Below are 6020 nucleotides of genomic sequence, written 5' to 3' on the forward strand. Positions count from 1 at the left end.
AATTTCAACCCTATCCGACTAACCCTCATTATATATATGTATATGTTTTTAAAATATATTATAGGTAGGTGTTGAACCAAAGGCGCAAGACCTCTCACTTTGTGTAAAAAATTTTTACCTTTGAGTCAACATCCTCAATTGATAATTTAATACTTTTGTTTACATAAAAACCAATTCTATTTTAATGACACAGCATTATATCACAACATTTTTTTTTGTGTTTATGTTATTAATTTAAGCAAAGAATTTTTTGTAGAATTGAACATTTGATGGTTATGTTGTTAATGGGACGATTATGTTGTTTGTGGGATAATTTTGTTGTTTGTATTGAATTTTTAATTTGCATGCACATTAGGTTATATAATAATATTGTATATTTGTGAAAACCCGCGGGTAGAGTTAGGGTTGGATTGTTCTCAACTCGCGGGTAGGATAGCGTTGAGTTTTAGTAATAAATTTAGCATGCGAGTAGGGTTAGCATTGGGTTCAAACTCTTCCTTACCCTACCCATTACCGCCCTTTTATTTTATTAAGGCTTGTGGTAGAGTTTCATTAATAGGGAAGTATTTTTAATTAAATCAAATGTTAAAAATTTTAAAATAGCTGTAAAAAGTTGTTTAGTGTAATATCAAGTAAATGGCCATTTTATACGTTGAAAGATTCAAATATTGATAAAATTAACCAAAAAATAATAAAACTAACTTTGTACCCATAAAAAAAGAATTATGTTTGACAAAAATGATAAATATTTACTTTTTGGGATCCCAACATACAAGAGGATCATTTTTGGGAGCTCCTAACTTGTTCGGAACTTCATCAAAGCTTGCTACAATTAACTTGGAACTTTGGAGCATATTGAAAATCCAAGCATTGATGGAAGTTCAAGGATGAGTTCAAACATAAGCCACCATGACAAGGAGCTTGCCAACATGTCCAACTTAAGTACTATAACTAAAAGTGCTTGGTGGGAGACACCGCACCATGATATGATCTTCCACTTTCATTTCTTGTATTTGGTCAATTTGTTCATTTTTGGTTGCCTTCTGAGAATATATTCATATGGGATGTAAATAGTTCAGTTCAAGGTCATTTTGTTGAAGTATTTTGATTTAGAGGTCTTAGTATGCTCGTGTATGCGACTTGATTCTCACGTATGCAACCTTGTTTTTGTGCCAATGTCGTGTACGCAGCTCTGTCTCGTGTATGCGACCTGAGGAGGCAATCAGTTTTGCTCGTGTCGCGCATCCAGCAATCACGTATGCATATATAAAAAAACATAAAAAGTACTAGACGTGCATACGCATGCCCAATCATGCATACGCACAACCCCCAATTCTAACCAAAGTCGCATACACAATCATGTCATGCGTACGCAACATAAGTGGATAGTGGATATGGCTCGCGTCGCGTGCGCATGCTTACGTACGCACCTAACCTCAATTTGCAAAGTCATGCATACGCATATGTGACGTGTACACAAGAATTTAAATTTCCAACCCCTTTTGTGCATGCCCTAAGTACGCGTCTGTAACCACCATACCCCTAACATCTCTTCTTCTTTATCACCATTCTCTTCCAAACCTCCAATACCACCACCAACCTTCATTTCTGACCACCAACGTCACTGCCGGCGACTTCAACAGCCGCTACCACACCTCTATCGTTCTTCCCCTTCTCCCATTCTCTCCTCTTCTTTCCTCCATTTTCTTTCTACCTTCCCTATTTCATTTTTTCTCCTTCCCTTCTGCCACCACAACCACCACAACCCATCACCACCGGCAACCCCAATGCCGCCACTGTCAACCATTCTCCTACTCCACTTCTATTTCTTCCACTCCTATTTCTCTTTCTTTCTCTTTGGCTTAAATAGAGCATTGCTTTCTCTCATCGTGCTCCTCTTCTCCTTCCATCGCTGCCGTTGGTGTGGAAGCTTTGATGATTGAATGTACCTTGTCTCAAGATATTTTTTTTTGTTTAAATTCACCATCATGCTAAAGCTTATGCTTTAATGACTTGTGAAACTTTTTGATTAAATATGTGCACTACACATACCTCAATTAATCATTTTTAGCATATGGCTTTACTTGTGAAGTGAATGTATGCTTGTCTATTACCTTGAGGTCCGGCACCACACTACAAGAAAGGAGTCCTAAGGAGTCAAGTGCAAGGGAGGCCACTCTAAATGAAGACATTATTGAGGTGGAAGATGTGGAAGATGAGGAAGAAGTACAAGAAGTTGTTGAAGAGGAGGTTGCTCAAGCAAGAGAAAGAGGCTCTAAGGAAGAAGATGTGTTGAAAGAAGCCATTCCAATCCTATTTCCAAGCTTGGCAAAGAGGACCAAAAAGTAATTGGAGTTAGATCAAAAGATGGTGGATGTCTTCAAAAAGGTTGAGGTAACAATTCCCCTTTTTGATGTTATTCGCTAAGTTCCTAAATATGCCAAGTTTTTAAAGGATTTATTCATGAATAAGGAACGGATTAATGAATTGGAAACTATTCTTTTGGGTAGTTCGATTTCTGATTTAAGGGGTGCTATTCTTGAAAAATGTAGGGATCCTGGACCTTGCTTAGTATCTTGCACTATAGGTGGTGTTTAATTTGTGGGTTGTATATGTGATCTTGGCGCTTGTGTGAGTATTATGCCTTTGTCTGTTTTTGGTGAAATAAACCATCCACCATTGAAATAGTCGGCAGCACCCTTTGTTTTGGCCGACAAAAGCATTATTTCCGTGGTTGGTATTGCTGATGATATCTTGGTGAGCATCAACAGATTGACTTTTCTGATTGATTTTTACATCCTTGAGATGCCTCCTAATGACTTCGGGAATTCATCCATCTTATTGGGGAGGCCCTTCTTGAAGACCTCTCAGTTTAGACTTGATGCATTCTCAGGACCTATTCATTTGAGATTGACAGTAGAGTGGAAAGCTTTAATTTAGATAAGGCTATGAAGCATCCACCGGAAGACCATTTTATCTTTCGGTGTGATATTGTTGATGAAGTTGTGGCCGACGTTCACCACGAGACCCTTGATGAGATGAATTTGAGCAAAAGGGCAAGTGTGGGGAAGCTAAATGATTATGAGGAAGACACCTTGCCACCTCCAATGTTGCCAGACAATAATGTACCAAGTCATGATTTAAGTGTGGAATTAAAACCTCTACCTCCTCAATTTAAGTACACCTTTCTTGACAACAGTAAAAATCTCTCGGTGATCATTGAAAGGGAGCTCACTTCCGATCAAGAGGAGAGATTACTTGATGTGTTGCGAAGGAACAAGAAAGCTATTGGGTGGAGCTTGGCGGATATTGTGGGCATAAGCCCCCATGTTTGTGAGAATCGTGTTCTTCTAGAAGTGGGAGCTAAACCCATCCTCCTCCTACTATCATGGAAGTTGTTAAGAAAGAGGTGACTAGACTTCTAGAGGCCGATATTATCTATCCTATCTCGGATAACGAATGGGTTAGTCCGGTGCAAGTTGTGCCCAAGAAGTCTGGTGTCACCATGGTCAAGAGTGAAAGTGGGGAACTCATGGCAACTAGGGTGCAAAACTCTTGGAGGGTTTGTATTGACTATAGGCGCTTGAACTTGGCAACTCAGAAGGACCACTACCCAATTCCATTTATTGATGAAATGCTTGACCGGTTGTCAGGTAAATTGCACTATTGCTTACAAGAAGATACCTTTTGGCTTATGTAATGCACCTGCGATGTTCTAAAGGTGCATGACTAGCATCTTTTCTGATTTTCAGGAGCATTGCATAGAAAATTTTATGGATGACTTTAGTGTATATGGAGATTCATTTTATGATTGCATAGGTTGTTTGGCCAAACTGCTAGAAAGATGTGCTAGCTTAAACCTTGTTCTCAATTTTGAAAAGTGCCATTTTATGGTTAAACAAGGTATTGTGCTAGGCCACATTGTTTTTAGAAATGGTATCTGCTGCACGAATCCCCACACTTCATACAACTGTACCAGCAAGTACATTGGGTCGTCCAAGTAATACCTGAGCGAGTTAGGGTCGATCCCACGAGGATTGTGGCTTGAAGCAAGCTATGGTTATTTTGCAGGTCTTAGTCAGGCAGATAGAAGAATTGGTTTTGTTTAGATGCAGTTTGATTGTAAGGAATAAAGAAAAGTGTATAAAATACTTTGTGAATTGGAATGTAAACAGGAACAAGAAGATGGTTAAGAATTGGAGTTGCTTTGTGTTTTTGAATTAACTCTAGTATTACTGTCTCCTTTGCTTGTGAATGATTTCTTCTATGGAAGGCTGTATGTGATCAACGCCGTATGGCCGCGGTCATTAATCTCATCTGCTTTAGATCAAACACCGTATGGCTACGGTCATCCAATCTGAACGAGGGTGAAGCTCTAGCAGTTCATTCTCTTTGGTGATCCTACTCAAAATGCGATAGATAAGGTCAAATCTTCCAGATAAGAGTATGCTACTTCTTTGGGTTCAAGCCTCTACCACAGAGATCCTAATCTTCCCATAAATTGGCTGAACTGGTGTCTCGAGAAGTCCCCAACGAAGTTGTGGATTAGTCGTCTGAGAGATGTATAATGAAGTTGGCAGTTCGTACTTTCCAGTCACGTATTCACATGAACCCAATTAGATACGGGTGATTGTCAGGCACGCGGTCTTAGTATGATGAACAGAGCTATTTTTCACGGATCATCCTATTCACCATGTTGAAGAACGGATATACATCTTAGAATTAGATCAAACGCGGATTGAAGAGAAATAATAATACTTTTATTAATTCATAAGATTCAACATGGCTCCTCCCCTCAACCTAGGAGGTTTAGAAACTCATACTGAAAGGAAATACAATATGGTAAATGAAAATTTGGTGTAAAGTGGCTGAAGATCTCCGAATAACATGAATTTAATCCCTTAAATACTAAACTAATGACTAGTAAGGGTAAAAGAGTGTTTTTAGTGTTAAAATCTACTTATGGGGCCTACTTAGTGAGTGTTTAGGCTGAGCTTTGATGAGATCCATTTGCTATAAGGCCTCTAGGGTATTGAACGCTGGCTAGGGGGTCCTCTTTGGGCATTTGGATGCTGGTCTCTGCTCCTTGGGCGCTGGACGCCTGGAAGAGGGCATGAGGCTGGCATTGGATGCTAGTTTTGAACCTTCTGATCTTATGTAAAGTATGGACTATTGTATATTTCTAAAAATCTCTAGAAGTCATCTTTCCATAGCTTTTAAGAACGCTCCATTTGGACTTCTGTAGCTCCAAAAAAGCTCTTCCGAGTACAAGGAGGTCAGATTTGGACAACATCTGCAGTGCTTTCTCTGTCTCTGAGTCAGACTTTTCCTCCAACTCTTCAATTTCAGCCAGAAAATACATAAAATTGCATAAAAATACAAAAACTTATAGTAGAATTAAAAAATGTGATTTTTGCACTAAAACCTATGAAAACATAACAACACGAAACATAAACTGTTGCTTGTCCCCAAGCAACTAAAAACACAGTAGGATAAAACGAAGAGTAAGACACAATAAATCTCAAAGTTTCTAATGAAGCTCAATTTCAATTAGATGAGCAAGACTTAGTAGCTTTTTTCTTCTAAATAGTTTTGGCATCTCACTATCCATTGAAACTCAGAAATGTTGGTCTCTTTAGGAACTTAGAATCCAGATGATACTATTGACACTCCTAATTCCGTTCTTTTTTATTATTGAACACAGCTTTCAGAGTCTTGGCCGTGACGCTAAGCACTCTGACAGTATTACCACTGGATATATACATGACACAAACACTTTAACTGGGTGAACATTTTCAGATTGTGATTCACCTTTGCTAGAATCCCTAGATAAAGGTGTCCAAAGTTCTGAAGCACACTCTATTTTGCTTTGGATCACGACTTTAACCGCTCAGTCTCAAGCTTTTTACTTGACACCTTCTCGCCACAAGCACATGGTTAGGGACAGCTTAATTGAGCCGCTTAGGCCAGGATTTTATTCCTTTAGGCCCTCCTAACCAATGATGCTCAAAGCCTTGGAT

The sequence above is a fragment of the Arachis stenosperma genome, chromosome 3 (assembly GCF_014773155.1).
Source record: "Arachis stenosperma cultivar V10309 chromosome 3, arast.V10309.gnm1.PFL2, whole genome shotgun sequence".
NCBI lineage: Eukaryota > Viridiplantae > Streptophyta > Magnoliopsida > Fabales > Fabaceae > Arachis > Arachis stenosperma.